This window comes from Dreissena polymorpha, chromosome 8 (assembly GCF_020536995.1).
Source record: "Dreissena polymorpha isolate Duluth1 chromosome 8, UMN_Dpol_1.0, whole genome shotgun sequence".
Lineage (NCBI taxonomy): Eukaryota > Metazoa > Mollusca > Bivalvia > Myida > Dreissenidae > Dreissena > Dreissena polymorpha.
This window is the reverse complement of record NC_068362.1, coordinates 76,902,028-76,915,468: the sequence shown is the minus strand read 5'-3', so window position 1 is coordinate 76,915,468 and position 13,441 is coordinate 76,902,028. Positions and strand designations below refer to the sequence as shown.

The 13,441-nt window shown below is 36.0% G+C and overlaps 1 protein-coding gene and 1 long non-coding RNA gene across 4 annotated transcripts in view; one reads left to right on the top strand and one right to left on the bottom strand.

The window, feature by feature from the left end:
• The window catches only part of LOC127841484 (protein FAM193A-like), a 56,160-nt gene that overhangs the window by 582 nt on the left and 42,137 nt on the right, over positions 1-13,441 (top strand). The gene's annotated exons all lie outside the window — the stretch shown is intronic.
• Positions 4,279-5,689, bottom strand: LOC127841492 (uncharacterized). Its single transcript, XR_008031035.1, has 3 exons — positions 5,411-5,689; positions 4,900-5,090; positions 4,279-4,563 (listed from the first exon to the last, which is right to left on the bottom strand). It is a non-coding gene; the product is annotated as an uncharacterized LOC127841492 (long non-coding RNA).

The following is a 13,441-nucleotide window of genomic DNA, read 5'->3' as shown; positions in this document are numbered from 1 at the left end:
ATCTCGGAGTAGACACCATACATAGTTCAGCCTAAAAAAATGGAAGGATTGTAATATGCATACAATACTTAAGTTGATTTAGGACAGGAAACAAAGTAAATTTAGGGCAGAAAATAATACTCAGTCACTCTCATAATCTATCACTCTTGAGAACAGTGTTCAATCCCCTGTTGGAGCTCCGGATTGATCACTTAAATGATTATGAGGCAAACACTAACTGTGAATAAGTACATGGGTCTAACCTGATTAAATGGTTTCAGGGAGGGCCATTCGGTTGCAAGACACGCTTGAGCGGGCTTGTCTGGGCCTTGAAACATTAAGAGGGGAGGAGTGTTGTGAAATAATATGACTTCAAACAGCTTTGCTGTTGGGCTAGTTCCTAAGTGGATGACTACCACTCTGGAAACCCAGGTTCAATCCCCTGTTGGAGCTCAGGATTTTTTTTACTTAAGCCTAATGTTATTTTCTAAAGCTTGGACAACTCCGCAAGTGCCAGATCATTAGATGAATAGCCCTTTAAAATATATCTTAAGACATGCACAGTAACATAATGAAATGGATGCTATTAGATTTTAAAACACTTGTTATGACAATTTTGCATTACATGTGTGATTTTTATCAGAGCTGTGAAAAATTTAAGGCTTTCATCACCATTTTTGCAAATGTTAAAATACTGTCACAATTTAAATTAGCAAATTATCAATTTTCAAACCAGTTACAGGGATTTCAATAGACGCAAAATCCTGCGTTTTGACGCGTGCAAATTAAAAATGACTCGTTTTAGACGCAATCCTTTTTTCTGCCGTGAGTCATTTTGACGCATCGAAAATTTGACCTGTGCATCAGTCAGTTAACATCTCCAGTTCCATGGTAATAAATCCCGCTGTGCTCCTAATTGAAATTAATGTTTCAGTATTTGAAACTCGGTCTATAACAGAGGGAATACCCTGGGCGTTGTTTATCTTATCTCATCTCTTCCAATACACATGTCACTGTCTAAATAGTGCGTGCGTACTAACTGGGTAATTACCAGCAGTGATTACGTGATAATTGATTGACCATTCGATAATTGCAGGTTTTTTTGCAGACGGCACAGTTGAAGAAAGTCGGCAAAAGTAATTAAATAAAAAACAAAATTGATCAAAGGTCTATTAATTACGTAGATCCACTAGTCCAGCGAGTTTTGTCAATCCACCAATAATTACGAGTAACAGGCGAGGGTCAGGCTCACAGAACATGAAAAATATCATGAAGAAGGAATTTTCCTCTAAAGATATTGAGAGAATTGTTGACATTTTCAAAAGTAAAATGAACCGAGTTTTAAAGCTGTAAAGTCCAGAACATGTCTGAGTTATATGCCCTTGACATGCTTTATGTTTATAAATGTTTTTCCTGTGGTAAAGAAGTGTTGGGACCAGGTATTTTAGTTGCATTTGGTACCTGGGAGGTTGTCATTTGATCTGAAACATTAGGTACACATTCAGTGCTCCAGCTAGGCCTAAATCGAAGGGCGCCGCGCCCTGCCCTCCCGAACCTCCGCCCTGCCCCCCTGAACCCCCGCCCTGCCCCCCCCCACCCCCCCTCTCAAAAAAAAAATATTTTTTTTTTTTTTTTTTTTTTTTTTTTACATATGATAATTCATAAATCTCTTATTTCATTGTAATTATTTTAATCCTCATTGAAGACATTATATTTGAATGGTTTAATAATAATGGGAATAATACAATTATTTATTACATATACATTAACATGCAATAGCCCTTGCCAAAAAAGTGAGCAAAATCCGGTTATAACCCAGTTTTAAACTGGGTTTAACCCTGCGGTATTGGCACCGAGCTAAAAGCGAGTCTTTTAAACACACTTTTTGCTTACCGACTTGGTTTTATCCGAGTTAAATCTTGGTTTAACTCGCTTAAAGCCAACATAGTGGTTTTTTTAACCGTCTTAAGTGGGTTTAAAGTGAGTTATTTTCAGGCATCTGTGTTTAACTCTGCGGTATTTGCACTGTGCTAAAAGCGGGTTTTTCAGACACGCTTTTAGCTTACCGACTGGGTTTTTTAGCTTACCGACTTGGTTTTTTCTGAGTTAAATCTTGGTTTAACTCGCTTCAAACCAACATAGTGGGTTTTTTAACCATCTTAAGTGGGTTTAAAGTGAGTATGATTTTCTACAAGTTGGTTTTTTGGGGTTTTTTAAACATGCTTAGACCAACTTCTGTCTGTGGAGTTGGTTTTAAGTGGGTAAAAAGTGTTTTTTTTATGTGAGCTATAAGCAGGCTAAACACGGTTTTTAAGTGAGCGAAAAGTGAGCTGAAAGCACGCCTTTGTTAGTTTTTTTCAAAGTGAAAACATGCTTTTAACTCGCTTTAAACCTAGTTATTAACAGTATTTTATCTGTGAAAAAAACAAAAGCAATTTGTGGGTTTGGGTAAGCAGGGCTAGCGCTGGCCCAAAAAATGTTTGAGCCACCCAGATGTAGGGGTGTCCGGGGCATGCCCCCCCCCCCCCCCCCCCGGAGATTTTTTGGATCCTAGATTGTCTGTGGTGCGTCTTGGGCCTATAACAATTTATACTATAGATTTTTCATATTTCTTTTAATGACAACAAGCACATGTCACATATTATAATATACATCACATCACAATTTTCATAGTAATAAAGATATTTTAATACAGCGCATTTTTAACAACATGGTGAATGGCATGTAAAATACAAGCATACATTTCATTCACAAAATACATTGTTTTGCTGCTTTACTGCTTGCTGGCATCGACGGCATGAGTGTGATCTGAAAAAAAAATACATAGTCAATCTGCATATATACATATAGTTAGACTATAGCATTTCAAAGTAATTTCAAATTAAAATTCCTCTCATCTTCAAAATCTTACCTTTAGACTTTGCATGTTTCGTCACCGAGTCTTTTTTCAGGATATTGCAACCTACAGTGAACGTGTTGGAATTCTGCACCTTAATGCATAGGTCACAGTACATTGATTTTGATTCATTCTCAAAGCGAAGCCAATTATTATCAACTTTCCATGACTCTTGGAATGCTCTAGTTTTTGTGTTTTAATTATTTTGTTTGTTTGTTCAGACTCATTTTCGTCCAAAGGACGCTTTAAGGTTAAAGAAGTCATGTTAGCGACTGTACGGACAAAGTGGTATCTTCAGTTTATATAGTAGACGACACGAATTAGTCTTCCTATGCGTTACAAATTCGTAACTTTAATTAAATTTTAATTGCAATTAAACCGCGCGTGTTTTTCACGTTTTCCTTTGATTAAAATACGCCGCTGTTAGTTATCATAGTGTGTGAGTAAATCGATTAAATTATTAATGAACACCTTTTCATTTCAATAGAAAATCGGCAGAAAGTTGTAACATCAACGACATAGAACTAATTATTTAATTATCACTCTTTAATTTGGATCGATAGTCAGCTTGGAAACAATTAATTTATTGTCACGCTTATTTTCATTTTTAATCTTATAATACGACATTTGCGACCATCCGCTATTTTGTTTGCAGACGACAATATTAACTGTGTATTCATAGCTCCAACCATTTTTACGTTTCATTCAACAACGTCATTTCATGTGTAAGCCAGCTCAGTTTTGATTGGCCAGCTACCATGTGCACTTCAATAACAATAAGGTCAAGCGATGTCTCGATACAGGTGCAGACCGGTTTTCGTTCACTGTTCAAATTGCGAATACTTTCATTGAAACAAAGAGAAAAATATAGAAAACCAGTTTCGGGTTAAAATGGCGGCTGTTTTCAATGAAATTTTACGAGATTTTAGCATTTTCGCAAATCGGATTTTTCTTGAGCCAAATTCTCAATATTTTCGCAAATGGCTCAAGTGGCGAACGACAGCGCGAGCCCTGGTAAGTTGATTTTTGTCAGTTTTAACAGTGTTTTAGTGAGTTTTTTTAAGAAAGTAGGTTTTTTGTGAGCCTTTTGTGGGATTTTGCAGTGTGAAAAAAAATAATTTTGGACTGATATGTTCTAGAAAAAATGGTTTTTGTGAAGCAATTACAACAGTTCATTATAAGCCCCATGTGGTTAAAAGGGAAAAAAACACAATGTGTACAAAATTATGTTTATATGACAAAAATAGTACACCGCAAATTAATACAAACAGAATATTTTTACAATACATTATACAATAATAGACATTTATGGAAGATTTTAAAGCAAAAGGTTGACCGCAATGGACCACTGCGGGTGGAGTATTTAGACCGCAGCTGCCGCAGAGACCTGGATCTCAGCTGTTGGAGGTACCTGAACCGCAATGGAATGAGGAACCTGGATTTCAGCTTATGGAGGGACCTTGACGGCATACGGTGTTGGGACCTGCACAGCAGCTACTGGAGAGACCTTGACCGCTAGGGGACCTGGAAAGCAGCCAGTGCAGGGACCTAGACCTGATCTTGGCGGGTGGAGGGACCTGGAAAGCAGCTGGTAGAGACCTGGAAAGCGGGCGCTGGAGCGACATGTAGTTGTACCATTGATGCTGCTTGTGTCCTTCTCCTCTTGAGCATCTCTTATGCCAGTTGATCTGCAAAGGATTAATACCATATCACTTTCAAAAGGGCAAGGCATTCTTCAAACATGTTGATTGGTTATGTTTTCGTTCCACTTAACTATGAAATATTGCTGTTATGGTAATCTTGTTGCTTTAATAATAATCAATTTAAGTTATTTGCTTGTTGTTTTTGTTTGTTTATTTTTGAAATTTTAATCCCGTGATCACATGTGACTTAGCACTTTTCATCAATTATTAAAAGAAACTGCGTTTGGTAGAAAATGCAGTTTGAAAATGTACCAAGATGCGTGGTCTCATTTGGCTGTGTGGTCTGGTGGCATTGTAAATGCAATAACCTGTATAGTTTACCTCTCAACAAATCGAGCTTTCTTGGTCAAGGACAGGGCGAGGTTTTCCCACTCTTGTTCCCCTCAAGTTTGCCAGCTTGTGCAGGGTAAAAACCAGGTTTAAAAGTCCATACATCAGGCAGGCGATGATGCACATTCTTTCCAAAGGATCTTCCCATCGATGTCAATTTTGCCTTGTGGCAAGAGTTTAACCTTCAAAATTAAAATATATAAGTTCTAATTAAGTATGAGGGAAAGAAATCCGTTCAGTAATAACCAGAAATAGATATAAATAAAATTTTAGATGACAATAACCATGAAACACAACCATAATTATTCACTGTACACAACATTTACACTTTTTCATGTGTAAGTTTATCTATTTTTGCTTCAAAATGTGTTGTTTATCCTTTAAATTGCAATACAATAACTTATCCATTTACATTTCCCAGTGACAATACATAAATATGATAATTATCATAATTAATTCAATAAACTAAATAAAAAAGGGGTGAAGAAATGACAATACAAACCTGTTAAAACTGTTCTTCAGTATTCCAAAAACAACAACAGGCAGTTCAACCCCCTTTCCAACCAACTTATTATTGATTTCCACATTGCAGTAAAAAACACATTGTTTTCATCACACAATACTTCATGCTGACAGAATTTCAAGACATTTTACACTACCATTATAAGTCTTTCACTTCTTTATATTAATGTTGCTGAATTAAATTTAGCTCAATATTCAATTGCTGACACCAGCTTGTTTTTCAAAAGTTGTTGTTTTCAAAAAGATAACTTCCTCAGTGCAATAGCCAATCAAAAGCCTTATATCTTATTCCACACAGCTTTATCTCTAGGCAAACCCCATCAGTAGCCTTATCTGCCCCTAGATAAGCAGTACCCTGTTTAGCTCTGAATGCCTGACAGATTGTTATCTGTTTATTGTTAGTGGTGTGAAATAAGGGTTCATTTAGCATGTTTGGCATTTTATTATTTTATTGCAAATTAAGAAAATGGATATGATGGTATCATATGCAAATATCAAAATCTTGCATAACTTATGTACAAAAATAAATAGATTATTTCCAAAATAATGTTTCCAATACCATAATTATTTAAATATGCAGATTTAACAAGTAAATACTGTTTTAAACAAATATAAACAATCATATGAGATAAATCATATGAGATTGTTAAAAAAAATTAAAAAATAAAGACATACAACAATCATAAGATATTGTTTATAATAAAAACAAACATAAAGATAAAAATTCAAAGTGAAACACAAACTCTTTCATTTCCATGTATAAAACTAAGCTTGACCATTGTTATAGTTTTTGTCAGTGATACTTGTTGTCCATCTGTGAACCTGTGATGTTTTGAAAGAGCCATTTTCATCCAATATTCCCTAAAAATTATGGGGATCACACAAATGTACAATAGGGACAATGGCAAACAAGCTGTAAAAAAAAGCCCCTTTACAATTGACTTGTTTTATTTATGGCTATAAACATCAAACAAAGACCCAGTTGAAGAATTATTGTTTCATTGATGAGTTATATTAATAAACAAAAGACCAACTTGTTGAAAAGTGTGTTAAAGTGAGTCTTTAAGCCTCGTTGCAGCTCTCAACTTATTTACAAAAGGACCAAGTTAAACTCGCTTAAACCCACTTCTGTTTAAAAAAAGACCAACTTCTGTTGTAAAAGACTCGCTTATAAAACAAAAAGACACACTTAAACACACATAAACCAACTCATAAATAAAAAGGCTCACTTTTGACACACAAAAAACCGACTTCTTACAGAAAAAAACTCGCTTAAACACACATCTTCTTAAAATAACCAACTTTAAACTCAGTTAAGCACAGTTTAGCGCACATAAAACTCACTTTTATTAGCAAAAACCAACTTCCGCTAAGAAAAACTCCGAAAAAACACAGTTTTATGTTGGTTTAAGTGTGTTTTGGTATGAAAGTGGGTTATTTTTTGACAAGGGAGGAAGCATTCCAGAAACACCCGCGCGCTCGAACGTGCCCTTTTCACAAAATACTGCGCGTCGAAAGTGCCCTTTTGACAATATACTGCACGTCGAAAGTGCCCTTTTGACAAAAAAGCCCCCCTGCCCTTTTCAAATCCAAGCTGGAGCACTGACATTGAACAACAGTACTTTTGTAAGAAATGTAAACGAGTTATTTTATTTTTCACATTTTTTTCACAAAGCATAAATACACTACATACAAAGTTTAAATCATGAATATGCGTCATGAATATACATTTAAATTTAAAAAATATATATGAAGGGACCACATTATTACTTTAACCAAGATTTACAATCGTAAACAGATACGAATAACAAGTCACAGTCATCAATACTAGAGGATGTTTTGACCAGCTTCCATCAATGCATAGCCGCGGCAGATGCTTTCACTTTTATCAAATGACTTCTTATAATGTTATCAATGTGCATGTTTCAAAACTTACCCTTCTATAGAAAGCTTTTGTTTCTTCACTGTTATCCCAAATTTCAATAAATCAGGATTATTTAGCGGTTGTTTTAATTTTCTTCGTGTAGTAACGAGCATTCCGCGTCGCCATTTTTTTTATAGTGACGTTGCTAGGCAGAGCTTTTACTATTTACGCCGGTTTCACCGGTTACACAACACTTTAAAATCGATTAAAACAAGCAAACATCCGAAATGGCCGTTTTTGACAGTTTTGAGCACAAAAAGTCCGTTTTTCACGATTTAAAACGGACGTTTTTGTAAATATTCACGAACATGTCAGGTTTGTGAATTGGCCGTGTCAAATTTGTGAAATGTCCGTCCACGGCCAATCGCAAAGAAGGAAAAAAAGCCCTGAATACGATCAAGGTTGTGGGTGTCACTTAACAAACCAGATATCAGCTACAGTTACATACACATGAGAATAAAGGGCAGAGCCCCCACCCCAACCAGAGCCCTTACTAATTATGCTTTTTTTATTATAGTTTTTCCAATTGCAATTTTTGGTGAATACATGTTGGAAATATTATAAACAACACCTTCCGTATCACCGCATGTGTATTCGTCATTCTATTTGTTTCTATTATGAACTTCAAAAATAAATCATAATCGACGACAAAAATACAGTATCCGAAAACGGCAATCCCAAAAATTGTACGCGTTTTTCACATTAATGGTTAAATGAAAGGTGCATATCGTTCGATTGCTTTTATCTTATAACGACGTTTGCCATCGGCCGCTATATTGTAGGCAGAGGCCAATATCAAATGTAAATGATTTATTCCAACAATAACACTTTCGCAATTCCGATCATGTTTACATCAAATAACGTTACAGCGCGTGATTTAAAATACACCACCTCAGCGTAATTCCAAACACGTGTTTCATTAAAATTAGCTGGCCATGGCATATGCCGGGTCCCTTTGAATTGGGAAAAATTCGCAGCGTTTTGACTAAAATTGGGGATTTGTGTTGTTGCCGTTTTGCTTAAATGCTTCAAATGGAGAAAAGACGTGTTTTTAACTAGGTTTTCGAAGGAAAAAACTGGTTATTAGATTGGCGAATGCGGGCGGGCTGGTGGAACAAGCTTGTCCGGGCCATTACTTTGTCGTTCATTGTGAGATTTTAAAATCATTTGTCACATTTGTTAACCATCATTAGACGGTGTGTCGCGCGAAAAAATTACGTCAATATCTCCAAGGTCAAGGTCACACTTTGAGTTCAAAGGTAAAAAATAGCCATAAATGAGCTTGTCTGGGCTATAACTATGTCGTTCATTATGAGATTTTAAAATCATTTGGCACATTTGTTCACCATCATGGGACGGTGTGTCGCACGAAAGAATCACGTCAATATCTCCAATGTCAAGGTCGCCACGACTAAAAATAGATTTATTTTAAAACAAACTTACAAAGGGGGTTAATTTTGTTTGTTCATTTCAAAAGTTCAGTTTGAGTTGTCTCCCTTTATCAGATTTTTTTTCACAATGAAAACCTGGTTTTGTGACAATTTTGTCCCTTGTTCAGTATTATTTTTAACCAGGTTACCTGGGTGCATTCAGCTTTGGAAATACATTCTGACATACTCTGGAAATATCTCAAAATTTGCTTTTCAGTGTACTGTGGATATGGATGTTATTATTTTATAATGAATATTATTAAAACTGACGCAGATGAGTCCATTCTGTTTTGGAGGGTTTATAGTTCTTCTTAAATACTCTGAGCTCTTATGAGTACATACGTACAGCTCAGAGGGTCAATACCTGGGAGTTGGATTATTACAACTAGTTGGGTTTAATACACGTCTTTTCCTCAAACAGCTGATAACAAACGCTATGATAAATAATGGAAAGTTAATACACGCATCATCGAACCAGCAGTGTTTTAATTGGTCAACACTAGATTTCTCAATTAACCAAACTCCGCCTACTGGGTGGACTTGTGCTTCGATGATTGGAAGCGGGCGTTAACGATTAGCGTCAACTAAATGAGATACTCCGCCTCAGCCAATTATCGCTTAGTCTAAACAACTTTTGATCTCGTTGACGCAAGTCGGTATATTCCCTCGGGTCAAATGTGACGCATGACATAATTTTCTCAAGAGTCAAAAATGGGTCTACTGTAATTTTCAAGCGTCAAAACCCGGGAGCTGGGGTCAGAGGAAAGCCCTGCTTATTAACTGATAGTTTTCATCCGTAAACAATGATGTCTTTAAATATATTGTTCAATGTTCTGTGACAGTCCATTAACACAGATGTCCTTAAATGTATTGTCCAATGATATGTGATTTTTTTGGGGAAAAAATATGGATCGTGTTTCTTCCAAAAATACTTCTAAGAACAAAATGATTTTACAAAGTTATAATTACTTCTGTTTCCTTTTCATTTGTAAAGAACATACTACTCAGAAAAACAAGCTACTTTAGCCTCAAGAGAAAAACAAAATTGAACATTGACAAACTCATCAAGAAATAGTTACCAGAACTGGGCATAAAGCTTTTTATCAAGTGTCACAGTTGTATTCAGTGGTAATGATTGACTAAGTATTTCTCATGACAGCGGTATAATTTTAAAATAAGAAAAGCCATTCTTTGTGTACATTCAAATTTTAAAATATATATGAACAAGAAATATATTTTAAAAGAATAGGGCGTTGATTGTGGTTGGTGTTGAAGAAAGATGAAGAGTTATAGCAAGTAGATCAAAGATAGCAAATTTCTTTTTCTGCACAGTTACTGGCTGCATCAAAGGCAAATAAATCACGCTAAAATTGTGGCTATTTGGGATTATCAGATATGATAAACACGGACCAAACACAAATTATCGGTTCATATTTTAAATATTTATACTTGTGTTCTTTGAACAGACCTGTTTTAGTGGTTTGTTGGGCATGGTTATTTGATACTATTATTAAGAAATCATCCTGCTCATGCTTATTACATTGGTCAATAATTTGGAATAATTCTTGTTATCAAAACAATAATTTATCATGCAGGGTTTTTATGCCCCCCGAAAGATAAATTAGGGGGTATATAGGAGTGAGCTTGTCGGTCGGTCTGTCTGTCGGTGGGTCCAAGTAGCTTTCAAATGATCTTCACCAAACATTCAGAAGTTGGATCTACATGATGTCTAGGCAAAGTTCGTACATGGGCCTTGCCGGGTCACAAACTAGGTCACAGGGTCACTTAGTTCATTTTAAACATTCAGCATGTCTGCTCTCTAATTCAAGTAGTTTTCATCAGAGCTTCACCAAACTTGGTCAGAAGTTGTATCTAGATGATGTCTAGGCCAAGTTCGAACATGGGTCATGGCAGATCAAAAACTAGGTCACGGGGGTCACTTAGTGCGTTTTAAACATTGAGCATGATGTCTGCTCTCTAATTCAAATAGTTTTCATCCAATCTTCACCAAACTTGTTCGGAAGTTGTATCTAGATGATGTCTAGGTCAAGTTCAAATATGGGTCATGCCGGGTCAAAAACTTGGTCACCGGGTCACTTAGTACATTTTATTTTTTAATGTCCGTAAGTTCGTCTGTCTATTGAAGATAGCAACTGCATGGCATGCATGTGTATCTCATAAAGCTGCACATTTTGAGTGATGAAAGGTCAAGGTCATCCTTCAAGGTCAAAGGTCAAATATATGGCTTTAAAGCGGTGCAGAAGGGGGCATTGTGTTTCTGACAAACACATCGCTTGTTTCTAGCCATTTTGGGAAAGGCGGATGGTCTAATTGGGATTTGTTTAATCGATTTAAGTTGCAAATTTGGGAATTTTTATGCCCCCAGTAGGGTGGCATATAGCAGTTGAACTGTCCGTCAGTATGTCAGTCAGTCTGTTTGTCCGTCCGAAAAGAACTTTAACATTGGCCATAACTTTTTCACTATTGAAGATAGCAACTTGATATTTGGCATGCAAATGTATCTCATGGAGCTGAACATTTTGAGTGGTGAAAAGTGAAGGTCAAGGTAATCCTTCAAGGTCAAATGTCAAATATATGGCGTCTGTCCGTCTGAAAACTTTAACATTGGCCATAACTTTTTCACTATTGAAGATAGCAACTTGATATTTGGCATGCATGTGTATCTCATGGAGCTGCACATTTTGAGTGATGAAAGTTTAAGGTCATCCTTCAAGGTCAAAGGTCAAATATATGGCTTTAAAGGGGTGCAGAAGGGGGCATTGTGTTTCTGACAAACACAATGCTTGTTTCTAGCCATTTTAGGAAAGGCGGATGGTCAAATTGGGATTTGTTTAATCGATTAAACTTGCAAATTTGTGAATTTTTATGCCCCCGGTAGGGTGGCATATAGCATTTGAACTGGCCATCAGTATGTCAGTCAGTCTGTCCGTCCGTCTGAAAAAACTTTAACATTGGCCATAACATTTTCACTATTGAAGATAGCAACTTGATATTTGGCATGCATGTGTATCTCATAGAGCTGAACATTTTGAGTGGTGAAAAGTGAAGGTCAAAGTCATCCTTCAAGGTCAAATGTCAAATATATGGCGTCTGTCCGTCTGAAAAACTTTAACATTGGCCATAACTTTTTCACTATTGAAGATAGCAACTTGATATTTGGCATGCATGTGTATCTCATGAAGCTGCACATTTTGAGTGGTGTAAGTTCAAGGTCAAGGTCATCCTTCTAGGTCAAAGGTAAAAAAATCAATCAAAGCGGCGTTCTCATGAAGCTGCACATTTTGAGTGGTGGAAGTTCAAGGTCATCCTTCAAGGTCAAGGTCATCCTTCAAGGTCAAAGGTCATAAATAAAAAAAATAAAATTCAAAGCGGCGTTTTCATGAAGCTGCACAATTTGAGTGGTGGAAGTTCAAGGTCATCCTTCAAGGTCAAGGTCATCCTTCAAGGTCAAAGGTCAAAAAAAAATAATTCAAAGCGGCGCAATAGGGGGCATTGTGTTTCTGACGAACACATCTCTTGTTTTAATAGACAGAAAGGACTAAATTAAAAGTTATATATTTTGTAGGATTTGTAAAAATAAAATAAAGTTGAATTTTGGTTTTGGATTGGGTCCGTTTGATTTGGGATCGGGTCCATTTTACGGCCTTTTTTATATGACAGAAAAAACTCTGTCATGGAATTGTTGAAAACACATTAAGAATCTATGATTGACATACCTTAATTATATCAGAGCATATCTTTATTTAAGATATTTCTGGTCGAAATAAAATTCTAATTCACCTACTTGTAGGTAACGCGATGCCGTTGATATTATATAACGATCCTTTCACTAACTGCGACCCGACCCTTAAACTTGCGGGTTGTAATGCAATGCATTAAAGTGAGGTCATGATTCTTCTGCTGGAACAACGGCATATTGAAAACTTTATACTTTTACATGTGAAACGTTCAGTTTCGAAAACAATTAAAAATATTTTGGTCAAAACGAATATCAGGATAGGGAAAAACAATACCTTTATAATCTTAGATATAATAGAACACAGAATGCAATATGGTAGTAATTACAAAATATGAGAACATAGCCTTGAAGTATAAATGATCTGGCGCTGACAATCTTCTCAATTTAAAGGGGCAAACACAAACTGTATTGATGTCAAGAGTTAAGTGTAAAACTGTTATCCTCCCAAGACTTTTTATTAGAGATAAAATTGTTTCATGCTGAACAGGCAGTTTAAATTGTTGCAAAATGCACTGAAGTAACCATTTTTATTCCATATACTTCAAAATAAAAAGTCAATTAAATTACCTATTAATGTAAATGTGATACCTGTTTGTAGATTGTATGTTTTCTATGTTGAGAAGTTTCTGGCCGACTGGCGGGATATTTTTATATAAATTTGATTGGAGGCTTACAAAGATCAGCCAAGGGGAAAAACTGGGTAAAACAGCTATGCCGAAAAATATAGATTGTGATAAATTTGTAGAAACTTGTTTTATAACTGTCTTGCAGCATATGTAAGGGTTGCAAATTGAGTTGTGATACCCCTTTGATTGCTCCAGTACTATTGCCATGTCTAGTAGCTCTCAAGATCCCATGGCATATTGCCAAATCCTAAGGTAGCTGGTATGCACATGC